The sequence below is a fragment of the Lissotriton helveticus genome, chromosome 5_1 (assembly GCF_964261635.1).
Source record: "Lissotriton helveticus chromosome 5_1, aLisHel1.1, whole genome shotgun sequence".
NCBI lineage: Eukaryota > Metazoa > Chordata > Amphibia > Caudata > Salamandridae > Lissotriton > Lissotriton helveticus.
Window position 1 is genome coordinate 330,075,453 of NC_136065.1, and position 15,648 is coordinate 330,091,100.

The 15,648-nt window shown below is 44.2% G+C and overlaps 1 long non-coding RNA gene across 1 annotated transcript in view; it reads right to left on the minus strand.

The window, feature by feature from the left end:
- Positions 1–4,908: 4,908 nt before the first annotated feature.
- Positions 4,909–15,648, minus strand: part of LOC144753139 (uncharacterized) — a 74,845-nt gene continuing 64,105 nt past the window's right edge. The window contains exons 2-3 of the long non-coding RNA XR_013594218.1: positions 8,707–8,786; positions 4,909–5,021 (exon numbers count right to left, since the gene is read on the minus strand). This is a non-coding gene — a long non-coding RNA (uncharacterized LOC144753139). The remainder of the gene's footprint in view (positions 5,022–8,706; positions 8,787–15,648) is intronic.

The following is a 15,648-nucleotide window of genomic DNA, read 5'->3' on the forward strand; positions in this document are numbered from 1 at the left end:
GCTACGACCATCACAGCCTCTGCGAGCAAGGCCCGCAGTACTCCTCTCTCGTTGACGCACTCTACCGGCTGACACAGTGAACTAGTAGGTCACACATTTGGAATTGAGTCTTGATTACACAATGGTAGTGAATATTATTTAAAACAGAGTTATGCCACTATACTCCCTTCGATGTGGTGCCACCAAGTCTGTGCATAGCATTACAACCACACATGTCTGTGGGCCCACGCAGACTACTGCTCTCTGGCCACACAGCGCTCGGGTAGGTCACACATTTAGGACTGAGTCTTGATTTAGCAATGGCGGATTCCATATCATTGTACTGGCATCATCACAGACTGCATCCCCTCTCAGCCCCAGTGCCACTAAGTCTGTTCCCCGGCATTCATGGACACTCTCTGGTTGAATTTTGGTGGCGTCTGAGTCTATGGACTAGGGGGTTGTCTTCATCCTCATGTAGCTGATACCGAATTGGTGGTGGAAATGAGGCTGTAGCATTCCACTCCTCCATTTGCTGCTGCCGGACGGCTCCTGTCCTCTGCATCATACCCTGGAGGACACCTTCCCCTGTCCCCCGCAACCCTCTGCCACATCGTCGAGGACCCGCTCAGTTTGCATGGCCCTACCTCAGTGGACCGTAAGTCACCATCCCGTGGCGGTGTGCCTGTGCCGGCAGCTGTGCAACCGGGCTACTAACTCTGTGCAGCTCAAGTCAGGGACCCTGTCTGATCGAATATTGGATGGCCTCTGAGACGATGGCCTTGGGCTCATTAACGCCATGTGTCTGTGGCCCTGCGCTGCCCGCTGCCTCTAGCCTCAACTGCGGTTCACCAGGGCTCACACATCAAATCGAGACATGACCGGCCTGGATGTCACACCACTCCAGGATGCACACACCATCATCACCAGGACCACCTCCAACCGCCATCTGCAAGAGTCGAAACAGGGGTACTAGCAGATTAACGGAGTTGCTCACACCTGTTGTGGATGCCATCATCTGCTGATCCCCTGCTCAGCATGCTAGGTGCCTCTAACTCAGTGCACTGCAACCCATGGACCGTTACTGATTGAGTTTTGTGCTGTGAAGGGGTTGCGCAGCAATGTTAGCTCAGGGAGTGTGGGAGTCCTGGGACAATGATGAGGAAGAAGAAGCAGGTGTAACACACCCTACTGCAGCTGCATAAGGTATTTCCCAAAGGGACACAATCCTAGACAATTTGCACACATGAGCGGGCTCATCTCTAGTGCCCCAAACTCAGTGCACTGCAACTCACGGACACTTCTGTTTGCCTATTGTGTGACCTCTGTACTTGGTCCGGCTACCTCCATGTTGGTCAGCAGTTGTCTCTGTTATGCTGGTGTTTTCTGTTTCCGTTTTGATGGTGTTTACTGTTCAAGTTGTTGCCAGCACCAACCACTACGTGCGAGCTGGCTTACACTCACCCCACATATCCAGCACAGGCGTCACTGCACATGTAGTCCTGCCAATAAAGGGGCCAGGCGCACGTGCCCATAGCCAGTTCCACTTACTGTCTAAGTGTGTCCGTGTGGTCATGTTGTATGCATGAGGACCCTGGGCCCTACGACATTACATTGTGCTGTGTACAGCGGACGCAGGCATGTCACCGCAGGCAGCGGGTTAGAGCTTGGACATGTAGCTTTGTCGTCACCCACTCAATATGTAACAGGAGTGGACAGGGCCGTCGTACGCAGAACCGACATTGGTGTGTGAATGATAATTGCGTGCCTCTGGGCTTGGTTCTGTACTGCAAATGTGCATATGCATGTGTCTCAGTAGCGGTGTGGGTCTCCTTTGTGGGGTATAGGTGGTCCCTGAAGGGTATTAGACATCCAAGTATGTGATCTAGTTCATGGTGAACAACCTTTACAACGAAACTTCTACAACGCGGTCATTACAACGCAAACCATTACAACGCATTGCGCTGGGGGGCGCTCTAGGATAGGGAATAAGTTTAATTTACTATCCAACAGCTTCCCTAGTGTCCACGGGGACTGGAGTTGGAATAGTAAATTAAACTATTCACTATCCAGCACCCCAAAGCGCTATGCGTTGTAATGGATTGCGATGTAAAAACCGTGTTGTAAAGGCAGGCGTTGTAATAGCCTGCGTTGTAACGTCATACATCCCTAGTTCATCTTCCATGGGTTCGGAGCCCTACCACACATGTTCTGCCACCTCCTTTTGGCTATCTGACACCTGGTATTGGAATGGCATGTGTGGCTCGGTGGAGTGTTGTGAGCCAGCCGTGCTTGCGGGAGCTTCCTGCTGGGTGGTCTGCCCAGGGGCTGGGTTCTCCTCTATGTAGCTGGGTTGCCCTGGTGGTGGGTTGCCTGGTATGTCCATAAGCTGTTTTAGGGCGAAGGTGTCGAAGGCGTGGAGGTCCGCTCCTGTATCACTGATGAGTCGGCTGGTCTGCTCTGCTGGAGGTGTTGTTTGTCCCTCTGCAATGTGAAGGGGAGAGGCATGTGAACATTGTGTTGACATGTATGTTGATGCATGGATCTTGTTTACATGCAGACTGTATGGCAATGTACATTGTGACTGTTTAGGAGGTGCTGGTTTTTGATAATGGACAGTGGACATTTGGACTACATGACGCATGTGAGGTTGAACGCGTACATTCCCATCTCACAGTTTCCTGCTCTGTTGGATGTAGTTGGCCTGTTTCTGCGCATATACGGAGCCAATTGTGCCCTCTGTTCTGCAGTGTCGGCGTTGCACATTGTACCACATTGTCGTCAATGTGAATGTGTTGTTCTTGCTATGTGTGTGTGCTGCTGTGTGCCATGGGGATCAGGGTCATGATCCAGGGTCATTGTGGGTGTGCAGTATGCTACGCATCGTTGTGCAAGTGTGCCATTGTGCTCATCTCCCCCAGCCCCCCAGTCCCTGGTTGTTACTCGCCCTGTTGATGTTGTGTCAGGTCCTATCGAGCTATGTCCGTACTCCCAACTCCTTGCTCAGTCTCCACACTGATGACTGTGGCCTCCATTTCCTCCAGCTCTTCCCGTGGGGCAGGACTTCCACCTCCGGTCGCCGTTGGCCTTCCTGTTGGCAGCGGGTTTATCCTTGGTTTGGTTTTCACATTATGCCAGCGCCTCTTGGCCTCCTCCATTGACCTCCTCGACACTCCGACTGCATTCACGGTAGTCCAATTGTGGGTCAGTTGATGGAAGTGTTCAGTCACCTCCGTGAAGCTTTTCTGGTTTGCCTGCGGACGGCACCCCGTCTTCCTCTCCCTCTTTTCCTTGGCCTTCCCTGACCACGTTGTTCCTTGCTGGTGGTCTGTGGGGCTTGATGGGTTTGCGTTCATCTCTTCACTCGGTCAGGGTGCATCCATGTTGCTATGCACTTTGAATTGTTTTTGGTGTGTTTTTTTGGTTGCTTTTATAGAGCATTTTCCCACCAGACTCGTGGGATTTGCGGGCCTGCAGCTGTTTTCTGCTACTTTTTCTTTCGCATTTGGTCTCATTGCAACTTTTTGTCGTTCGTGTTTCACATTTTTGTGGCTTTGCGTTTGCTTTTTTGCTGACATTTGCCGGGTTGTCTGGGGCCTATTGCATGCTGCCTCCATGCTATGTATACTTAATTAACACAGCATAATTTTCCCGTGATAGACTGCTATGTTGAAGGTTGCACTAAGTTACTTTGGCGATACTTATCACACGTTCGTGAGAATATCTCCCTTGATATTTTATGTTTGGGTGATCATTCTGGATCATCAAATGTCATCAGGATTGTAATTTTACCTGATTGTCCTTTAAAGATCTAATGTCCATCACATTTAGGGTCTTACCTATCAATTACTTTTAATCTTCTGATCCACAAATTGATCTCATCTTGGATGAAATAAAGTCTGCAACTACCTTTGACAACAGTCAACAGAAGGACCAAAGCTTATCTACTTCTACATGAAACAAATGAACTCAAAGAGCCCTACTCCTGTTGACTGGAGAGATCTGCATTGATCAGGATAGAGCTGAATAGTAGTTCAAATGGCAAACTCTAATAAGTAGTTGTGGTCTGGAAAAGTCACATGATGGTCACAGTTAAATGTTTAGTGTAGCGCTACTGTGCCAGCTTCTGCTCCCTTGCCCTCTGACCCCTCATGCACCATGCTCACCTTGACTAGGACTGGGAAAAAATTCAATTACGCCAGCGTTATTTATGTAATTTTCTTAATTTACACGAAATACAGAGATTACGTCACATCTCGTAATTTTGGGAAGAAATATAAAGCGAGATGTTTGTCTATCACTCACCTTTCTCAAATTGCACCTAGGCATTCATTCATGAAATTCCTACCTCTCTTCCCCCAAGTAGTGAGGATGGATAGAAGAGAACAATTGCTTTGTGATGGGCCATGTGTGTGGTCAGCATAAGTTTTACCACGTTGGTGGATCTTCCTGTTTGAATAACAGGGAGGCTACACTGACCAGGAAAAACCTAGTTGTAAATTTAGAAAAGGCACATGGTGTTAAAAACCCATTTATTAACATATAAATGTTAACTTTGACTCTAGTCTCTCGCAACAAAAACAACCCCTCTCCCTAAACCCTAAAAACCCACTAAAATATCCTATAGAAAAACTACCCTGTCCCCAACTGTATTTCCAACCCGTACCTCCCGCAACAGGTCCAACCCCTCTCGGTAAACTCTACAAAATCCACTAACCTAACCTATAGAAAAACTGCTCCATTCACAACTTCCTTCCCACTCTCACCTTCCACAACCGACCCACCCAATCCCTAAAACAACTCTCCCTTAATGGCATGTGGCCCCCTTAAAATACTTCCTCCAGTTTTTTCATGACTTGCTGCGGGGGTTCCTCTTTGGTTGTGGGAGCTGCTCTGGAGCTTGGCTGCCAGCTGTTGAAACGATGGCATGGCCTTGTTGCCTTCAACTGCCAACCAGCCAGTGCATGGCCTCCATCTTCTGGAGGTGCAGCAGGATGGCGATCTCCCACTGGGACTCCAGAGCTTGGCCTCTGGCAGGGATGCTGGATAATCCAAAGAAAGAAGAAAAGAACATGAATTGTGGTACTCACGGCACACACTTGTTTAGACAGACACACAGTAAAAAACATTGCTGTCCCCTAGGGCCACTGGATTGTTTTCATATGATTATTTGTCTAAGGGCCTTTTCTCTCACATAACACAGTTTATAGTATGAATTAATCCACAACTACCACCATAATGTGAAATTGATTTTTTGCTAAAATAAATTAAAAGTTTAAATTAATTCATTGGATGACACTTTCATTAAATACTTGATCTGTTATTAAAATAGACTGAGCTGCAAAATATCATATATATATTGCTATAGAAAAGTATCATGCTTTAAATTTGTGCTGCACAATATATTTAACTATATATATATATATATTGCTTAACGTTACTTGACCCAACCTAAGTTGGCAGTGTGTTTTTTTTACAAGAAATGTCAGGTCATAATACTCTCTCCTAAGTTCTGCCATGAGTCTAGACTGAGTCCCACACTACACCCTCCATTCCAAATTCATTACACATGCAACAAATACTGTAGTCCTGGGCTAAGGAACATGTGGATGTTTGCTAAGGTCTAATAAAAAGTTGGTGCTTGGGCTAGGTTTAGGTTACGCCATGGACAGGTTGGGTCACACTCATATTATAGGCAATATGCTTATTCGAACGGTTAATGGAAGGTAGATGAGAGAACATTCTTATTGGAGGAAAAATGTAGCACATGTCAAAATGACATTGTGGACTGTGGGGGACAAATTGGGGAGGTGGTGGGTATGAGTGGCATGTTCCCTTCTGATTGCTTTCAGTGTAAGAGAGGCTGGGACTGGAACATGGGAAGGTGGGTAATTTAAAAGAATTGGTATCTGGGCTTGGAGTGGGTGATGTTGTGGGCATGCAGGGCCCTAGGAAATCTACAATAAAAAAGTGTACCTAAATAGTGGGTGGAATGGGCACAGGGCGACCCAAAGCCTATAAGAAAATTTGTCCCTAGAGAAGTTTCAAAACAGCATTTCATAATACAGTCAAAAAGAAAGCACTAACTGAAAAACTGAGTTTGAGATTAGATTTTAGGAAAACCATGAAGGTTTAATACAGGAAATAGTAAATGCAAAGGCAGTAATGAATTCATTAAATGACTTAGAAATAATTTGCCATGAAGGCTTTCAAATGCATAATAATATAATAATAGGAAGAAGTCAGAAAAATAATAAGTCTCAAATGTATAGCAAAATCAGTAAGAAATCGGACAGCATCCCTGGTGGAGAGCAAAAGGATCTGGCTTGCCCCCAAAGTCAGGGATTTAAATCGGTTTCCTGCACAGAAATTACTAAGCATTACAAAGTAAGCATGATATGATCACTGCTCCAACAAATCACTTTTTCACAATTTTAAATACCACATAACTCTATAACTTTAGCAGCACTAACCCACTACATGAATATTGATTCACCTCGTCTGATCTAATGTCTTCCGGAGGTGTTAAAAGAAACTAGTTACATAAACAACATTGAAGCATTGTGAATAAATGCTGTGTGCAAGCGGAAGGACCTTGAATAAGGTTGCAAAAGGATATCTTCTAGCAGACTCTTTGAGAACAGTGTCATTCAGAAATAAACAAACCACATCTTGCAGTTAAGCAAGAACTATGAACACAGAGTGCACATTATGATAATGCATCCAATTTGAATAAGATGGCATTGAGGCGTAACTGATGCCTAGTTAATCTAAGCTAGGAAAACACACTTAAACCAGTGTAAATATTGTGTTTTATTTGCAATAGCTCATGTCAGGATGCATGTGTAAATTGACATGCAAAACAAGTAATATTAATGCACATTTTAGTTTAAACGTACAAAAGCTTCTACACTGTTCTAGTTTGACAAAAATATAATGCACTTATTTAGAAAAGCAGTAGTACCAAACATATGTGAAATTATTGCTAGCCAAAGTAACATTTGACTTGAAGGTTTAATTGACATTTTAAAATCTGATGACGCGGTTTTAATATCCAGAACCGCAAGAGGACTGTAATTGTTATTAAACTGTTTTATAGATTTTATGGATTCTTTGGATTTGGTTACACATTTTAAAAAATCACATGCAATGACTATAGGTTCCAGGAAGTTGCTAAAGCAACATTTTACTGTAAGGGGATTGAGCTAACCAAGGTGTCTACTTCCCCATATTTTGGGGTGCTTTTTGAAGATCAACGCTCATGGTGTGCACAACGCACGCTTAAAAAGAATGTTTTAGCTAGAGCGGCAGGGGCAACATTAGATTTCACTAAAAGAATAGGTTCTAAGCCGCTCCCTGCGATTTTAAAGATGTATAACGCTAAGTGTATCCCAATGACTACCTATGGTTGTGACATTTGGGGCTACAGGGACACGATAGAAATACAAGTGGCAGAAAATAACTTTATGCGTAAACTACTTTCTGTTCCCGCATCTACCCCAATTTTTAACATACACGAGGAGTTGGGAGCTGGTTATATTTCAGACTTGATTGCAGTTGCCCCACTTCTCCGCTGGATGAGAATTTGGGCTCAAACAACCTCAAACTTAAGCCAATTAATAATTCAGGATTGCTTAGTACTGGATAAGGCACTAAGCATCCCATGGCTTAAATATATTAAAGTTCAAAAGGAGAATTTATGTTGCCCTGAATTGTTTATGTTCCCTAACCCTTTGACTAAGCCCACAGTTAGAGCAGTTAAGTAGAAGTTTTTAGATAAATGTCAATGCGTAAGGGAGGAAAAGGAACTAATTAAGATTCGGTTTAAAGATGGTACCCTGACTACTGTCCTTTCCGAATGGTTATTTTAAATCGAGCTCACCAATTAGGTGCACATGTGACAACTTCTCAGAGCAAGATACTCTAGATATTATGTTCTTTTGTTCCCATTATGATCACCTACGCAGAAAGTACATCCTCCCACTGGTAAGGGATCAAAACTTTGTTCATGTGAGCCCAGCTTTGGTCTACTTGCAAATTTTAAGCTCACCAGCAATCTGCCTGGGGGTAGCTCATTTTTTAATTGGTGCAATTAGATACAGGAATAAAATAAAGCAGAGTTAATTATTCTGAACAAGACTGATAGTATGTTTATGTGGATCATCATCCAAAGTTACCTAATAGTCTTAATTGTGGTTGGTTTTTATTATCTTTTGTATGACGTATTAATGGATTCTAAATATACAAAGATATGATTTTTAATAGATTTAAATGATGCTTATACAATGCCTTATGTCTGTAGATGTTTTATGTTGTACTTTTATGGCTTTAACTAGCCGAATAATGTTGATTTGACTGACTGACATTTTAATCAAGCAGTCAACATTTAAAAGCTATAAAACACATTTTTAATAATGGAGGCAAATGGATAGGAAAGGATCAGAAAAACAACGATTAAAGCAGGGAAAGGAAATTAAAAGGAGATATGAGAAAGTGGGTGGTAGAAAGGTTTCTGCAACAATGAAAAAAGGAAAGAAAGCTAAAGCAGGAGCAAGTCACCTGTGGAAACAGAGGGAATATCAAACAAAACACAAGGATGTATGCAGGGTTAACAGACATTGAAGTAGGTAGGGGGAATTAGGAAAAACGAAAAATGCAGAAGTCCATAATGCATACTAGGTAAGAATTATTAAAAGCAAGAAATAAGAAAATATGACTTGTCAGCACCAATAGGAATGGCTGATTGGGTGGTATGGTACTGGTGTCACTTTCCTCAGGGGCCTGGGCTGTGGTGGTGGTGCTGGTCCCTTTGGAAAGATAAAGAGAGCAGTGATTAGTTGTACTCATTACAAAAGAGTACTTTACAGACAAACAAACCTTTTATGCGACTAACCAGTCCTAATCCTCCCTTCAACATCCACCCTACAAACTGTTTCCTACAAATGATATTGTTCCTCCACTCGCTATATACATTTTTGCAATTTTGTCACTCTTAAAGCTATGCACAAAGTAAGTCTCCCATTGTTCTTTGCACCTCACAGAGATGGAGATTGTACTAGCAACAGAAGAGCCAAGGAAGAACACCAACACCCTTGATATCAAACCAGTGGCGGTTCTTCTGCTAAGGTGGATGGAGGAGAGCCGCCCCACTACTCTCTGAGCAGTTCAATAGGAACAATAAAAGGATTATAACGCAACGTTATTATCATTTTGTTTTTCCTTCTGCAGTGGCTCAGTTTCACGTGGGTGGGGCTGACCAGAGCAGGGGGGAGGAGTGGGGGCACTCTCTTAGTGTGGATGATGGTTTGACCACCCGTCTTGGGCCGCCAAACTATCATGCGCACTTTGCATGTTCTCCACCGGCTGTATTGTACAGCCATGGTGGAAAACTTGCACAGTACCCGTCTGAGTGTCGAACCGCGGCGCTCAGGACCAATCACAATATTGCTGTCATGGTGACAGCAGCTTAGTGGTTGGCTTAAGGGAGCTGGGAAGCCCGGGTGCTTCCTGCTGCAGTGACTCGAGACAGGAAGATGAAGAGGACGGAGGAGAGGCTGATCGTATGCATGTAAGTGCATTTTTTTCTTTTGTTCATTCCCCCACACCCCGCCCCACAACCCCTGTCCGGTAGTAGCCAGTACTGTATCAAACTATCCTCCTCCTAGTCCTGACATTATCCTGTTCACCAGCCAAAGCATACCTGGCTTACCATGGAATTGAATCAGGTCAGTACAATTCACTTGGTATGACAGTGATGTTATCAACTGTGTCATAGAACATGTCATGAGTGTAGTAATAGATGAGCTCATAGGCAGTGAATGGCAAGGACTCAAGTTATAGTTTCTTGAGTTAACTGACTGTGAATTAATGTTTTCTTCAATTGAGCTTAAAATGTTATGTTTTAACTGCAATATTTTCACCTATGATATCACCTTAATCTTTGGCTTTTTTCCATTGAATTACTCAGGTCTTTTTTCAAGTAAAGTGAAATGTTATTTCCATACCTAATTATAACATCATTTTCACCTTTGGCATTTTCTGTGAATTTCTCTGTGGCTATGTGTGTAGGTGTATGTACAGATGGGGAGGTGTGTGTGTGTGTGTTTCTGAGTGTGTGCTTGAATGTGTAGGTGAATGCCCATGTGGGTGTGTGGATGTGTGTGCCTTCCTGCTTGTGCTCCCTGCTAATTCTCTATTGGTGGACACCATGGGCTGGCCTAGATCGCCTTCCCCAACCCCAAAAAATATCTTGATTTTTATTCAATCCCAAGCGTTGACCCTCTGTAAGGGTCAGGGGTTTGTGTACCTCTACCCTTCTGCATTATTCCTTATTTTTCTGTGTTTTTGAGGACATGAGGACTGGGTTCCTGAGTCCTAAAATTACAATTGCAACGGTTTCTTTCATGGTGCGGCCAACATGTCACATGCATTCAGCTCGCGGTACTGCAGCATGAAATATTTATACATTTTGAACAGTACTGACTAATTTCCATCAAATCACAAAAAAGCCAGCTTTTTGGATCACGATCTGGCTTTCTGCCAAATTTGGTATAATTCCATTCAACTGTTTTGGCTGTAGCTGTGTCTAAAGTTCCGATAAGAAATTGCATGTGGAACATGTGTTTTGTTTTCCCCATTTTTCTTGACCCCCCACTTGGCAGGTAGCCTTGAAACTTTCCAGGAAGGAATTGAGGTGAACAAACTTTTTTTAATGTTAGAAAGTTTTGTGTAGATTCCTCAAACGTTGCCAAAGATATTAGCAAAACAAAAAATCCTCCTTCTACGGCAACCTGGTCCTAATTATACCTACACAGTGGCAACTGGCACTGTGTTATTTTTAATATATCATTTATACATTGAGAGACCCAATTCTTGCTCCTACGGGATCCTTTTGAACACCATGTATCAATATTTACAAGGTTCCCTGAGCCACCCTTATCTAAGTCGGATGGAAGAATCTGCAGAGCACTTAATGATCTTGGGCAGGTCGGTTCTTTCCCAAAATATTCCAGATGAGGGCTCCCTTCAGTAGAAAATGTCTCTCTCTCTTTCTCTGTCCTGTATATCATGGGTAAACTTTTCTATCCCCTACATGAACCGAAGTCTATCGCACCTATTATTATTATGTGACAAAAGGGGTGTCCCTCATTTTGACAGGAATGCAGTTTGGCGGATGGGAGAAGTAGGCTTATTGATGGTCTAGCCCTTTTCCTCCTCCCGCTCCTCCACTAGAACATACATCCCACTCAGTAGTATGCTCCCTAATGATTCTGGTATTTACACCCCCACTATCGAGACCAGGGCAGCAAGACTGCCCTTCAGAGATTCTGGATAAGGCGGCAAGTCCATAAAATGTGGGAAATTGTACCTATCTGGTTAGACCTCATCAAGAATGTATCTACTTTCCTACTGTAACCCGCGTGGAGGCACAGTGGGGTGTAGTGGGACTAAAGTAATATATGGGACCACCGCTCACGAGTGAAGTGATGGCTCACCTCTTCTTCCCATTTTTGCCTGACATCTGCCTCTACCTGGAGAACTGTTTTCCAGGAGGACTGTACAGCTACATGAAATAAGGCAGGAGTCATCTAGCACACCTCACAGATATTTTTCAGATGGGAGGCTGCCAGTTTAATCTGTGGGGTAACCGCCCAGTGCATGATATCTGTGTACCTAAACCCTTCCTCTTTCCACAACCCGTAATCAGACTTTATTTATTTATTTATATAGCGCACTACTACACGAAGGGCGTCTAGGTGCTTGTGATGGAGCGAGATTCAGAAAGGTTTTTCATTTCAACTCGCGAAGTCACACATCCATAAATAAAATAATAAGATTAACAGTTGTGCTGTGTATGTATTAATTCAACCTAGTTTAAGTTGCATCTACACATGAAAAACGCGGGATACTAAAATGTGTGCTCATAAACGTGCATTATGTTGCATTTCCTTGTTTGTGAAAAATAATAAATTAATCATGTCTATTTGTCATGTCAAAAATTAACTGCAGCTGTCTATGTTATTAAATCATTTATTGAGCGCACTAACACTGATTAGTTTCTTGGCGCTAAAAATTGACAGTAACACAATCGGAGGTGAGGAGAAAAGTAGGTTAAAAAGCTTGTCTAAAAAGCCAGGTCTTCAGTGCTTTCCCGAAAGGTAGGAGATCTTGACATAGCCGGATTTCCCAAGGAAAGGTGTTCCATAAGCAAGGGGCAAGTGTTGCAAACCTACGTCCACCAGAGCGTTTAAGTTTGAAGAGGGGGTCTGGAGAAGGCCTAGGTGGAGTGAGCGAAGGTTGCGGGAGGGAACGTATCTGGTGATTAACTGATTAATGAATTTAGGGCTTTTGCCATGCTGTGGAAAAGTAAATTTTGCCATGTTCTGTGTCCCTACGTGTCCTCCATCTTATGTTATGTGTGCATGATTAATATGCATATGTATCCCCCATGTTCGATTAAAGACGCAATTACAGTTGTGTCCATCTCTAGTATGCCAGTTTCCAGTTCTCGTGAAAGCTACGAGTATTAGGCCTATGTAAGGTTACGTTGCCACGTTTCTCAGTGTGCACGTTATTTCATTGTAAAGTCCCCGTTTTCTAGGCCTCAAATGGGCCCGGACACCAGATTCAGCTTCTGTCTCCTGAACCCTCGCTGAGGAGCGATACAGCCCCCACCTGTATCCTCGACCCTTCACTTACTTCCTGCCTCGCAGTGCCCGGCTCGGCCTGGCTCTGCCTACGAGTCTGCCAAGAGTATGTTATGATTCTAGTTATCAGTTCAGCCCTCCTTCTCTGCATTCCTAAGCTACTGAATCGCATCAATAGTTTCCGTCATCGTCTAGCCTTTACGTCTCCATGTAAGAGAAATACTGCATTTAATGGTTATTTAATATTCTTCAACGCACTACATGTAGAATAATGCATGCTCCAGTCTTAGAGTCTGTTAGCCTTTCCCCTCCTAACTTTTAGTTTATATCAACATGTTCTCTAAACATCAGATACTAGATAGGGTTTAGGTACATGTCGCCCTGACTCTCCAGACTTCAGTCTCTACTCCTAGCACAGAGTTCATAGCCCCCAGCTTCTCCTAGTAACACGTCATTGTCAGTTTGCGCGCACCATTAGGTTAGAGGTCCCGGCTCCTTAGGTAGCCCCCTCCATGTTTCCGCCCCATTTATGACATACTCTGTTACGTTTACATCACATGTCTATGTATACGCCTCCTGTTACACCTACTTTCACCCTTATCTTTCGCGACTGCTATTGACCACACCCACTGCTCCGCCTATTGTATTCACTGTAATGCAACTGTTTTAGTATATATGCTTGTGTACTGTTATTAAAGTTAGCGCGCTCATCCCAGATCCAGCCCCGGCAGCTGCCGGGCCCTGTCATCCTATTCCTGTGCAGGTTGTCCTGTTCCTGTCCTTTATGCTGTATTAAACCTGCAAACTCCCACTACCTCGAATCTTGACTCTTATTTATTGAGCTATCTGTTATTCATTTATCCATTCAAAAATAGAGGTATTATTTATTTATTTACCACATAATGGCGCCCGAATAGGGACTTGCCCTTTCCCCACGCGCCGGTGAAGCCACGCCGGCCCCCTGACCCTCTGCAGCCGTGACGGAACTCTTCTGCGCACCGGCAGATATTTCTGCTTCAAGTATCCCTCAGGCCCACGGAGGAGACGGAGGTGGCGGTCCAGCATCCAGACGAGGCGGTGGAGGAACGCGGCGAGTCCCGACCAGAGCCCAAGCCGAGAGTCCAAGGTCCGAGGTATCCGGAGGCCCACCCGTAACAGAAGTCCGAAGTTCGTCCGTCCGGCGTCGAAGCAGTCCAGTCCAGTCCGAGGCCTTCCGTTCTTGCTGCCCGGTGAGTACCATTGCTGGGGTAGTATCTAGACAGGGTCAATCTAATTGCCTCTGGTCCGTGGGTTGGTGGTACACAGACCCCAAACGAAGTGTCCACTTTGGTGGATGCGGGTCCTGACGTGTCTCTTTATGAGACCGGTGAGTTTCGTACTGTTTTAGCAGTACATCTAGTTTCTGTTCTAGTCAGTTCTGTTTCTCGAGAAAATTCATGTATTCTGTTTTCAGTATTCCAGGTAGTATTCTGTTCGAACTGTTATTTTAAATGTTTTTCATGTATTGTAATGTCGTGGTATGAATGTGGAGTAATTATCGTGTTCATGGTGTATTGTAATTGCGTATTGTGTCTAGGTTACAGTTCAGTCATGCCCTTATTTTCTAAACTACGTCAGTTAAAAACCAGAAAAGGTCTGCTAGAAGCAGCAGTTCCTGTCCCGCCTAGGGACAGTCCAGGTCATTTTATGTATCAAAAGCATGGCATAAGTGCCATATTATATCTAGATTTATGGGTAGAGTATACCAAACAGTTAGAGGAAAAGTATAGATGGCCCGTATCAGGTACGTGGGATGCCGAGTGCATCATGCGAGTAGAAGAAGCATTATGGAAAAAGAAAGCCAGACAGTCACAGAAAGATGCCATCGAGTTATGGCGAAAAGAATCTCATAGAAGAACCGAAAAAGAAATCAGAAAGTCAGAATTAAGTAGAGAATCTTTAGAACGAGCCCAAGAAAGGGAATTAATCGAGATAGGTGAACGAGTCAAAACCGAACAGTCAGACAGACAGAGGCATGCCCTTATTAAGGGTATGTATCCTCTTCTTGCCGAGGGCTTGCCAAAAGCGACCCCGGAGGCATCCAGTAATTTTCCGCCACCATTAGTTCCGATCAAGCTACGTCACAAACCGACCGCAGCCGATATTTTCATCTCGTCCTATTTGGACGACACAGTCCCAGAATATGCAAATCCTGTTCCGCCAGCTCCTGTAAATAATGTAATTCCTGCTCCTCCAGCCACCGGGGCACCTGTTACGGTACCCCCGGTCCAGCCTACATTACAATTTCCCACTCTGCCAGCACGAAGAGTATCAGTCGACGATTCCAGTTTAGGGGCCGCAGGAGGAGGTCCTCCTGGTACCCCGCCACCACACCAACGTAGAACGTTGGCCGAGTTACATGAATGTGCGTTACAGCGTACGCCCAAATATAAGTCCGTTGCAGATATCCGACGAGCTCTCACTGAATGCCGCTATGATCCAGTTGCAGGTGATGATAGTACAGTAATATATTCCATCCGTGTAAGACGGGTGACCGGGTATTTGGACACCCTACCGGATATGCAAGAAGATCTAGACAGAATATATCGTTTCATCCGTACAGGGGATGATCCAGAAAGTATTGGCGAAGCCATGTCTCAAAGGAAAGCTGAGATCCAGCTCATGATATTAAAGTTTCTGATTAATTGTCTAATAAGAGAACAAGATTATCCGACTAAAGATCCGGCCGAAATGAGAATCCTGACAGGTGGAGTGATAATATAGCCGAGGGTAAACACAGGACACTCAGTAGTATAGAGAGTATGTACAAGAAAATCCGTAAAGAAATAATAAGGTTACACGAGAAACGCAAAGAAGCACTAGTAAACGAGAAAGAAAATGACTCTTCTACTGAAGAGGTAGACGACGAGAATCCCACGAGAATAGCGTATGTAGGTAGAACTAGACTTTCCGACCGACATTCACGTTTAGACTACAAGAAAACTGTTCCTCATCCAGCACCAGAACAAGGTTCTCTAGAACA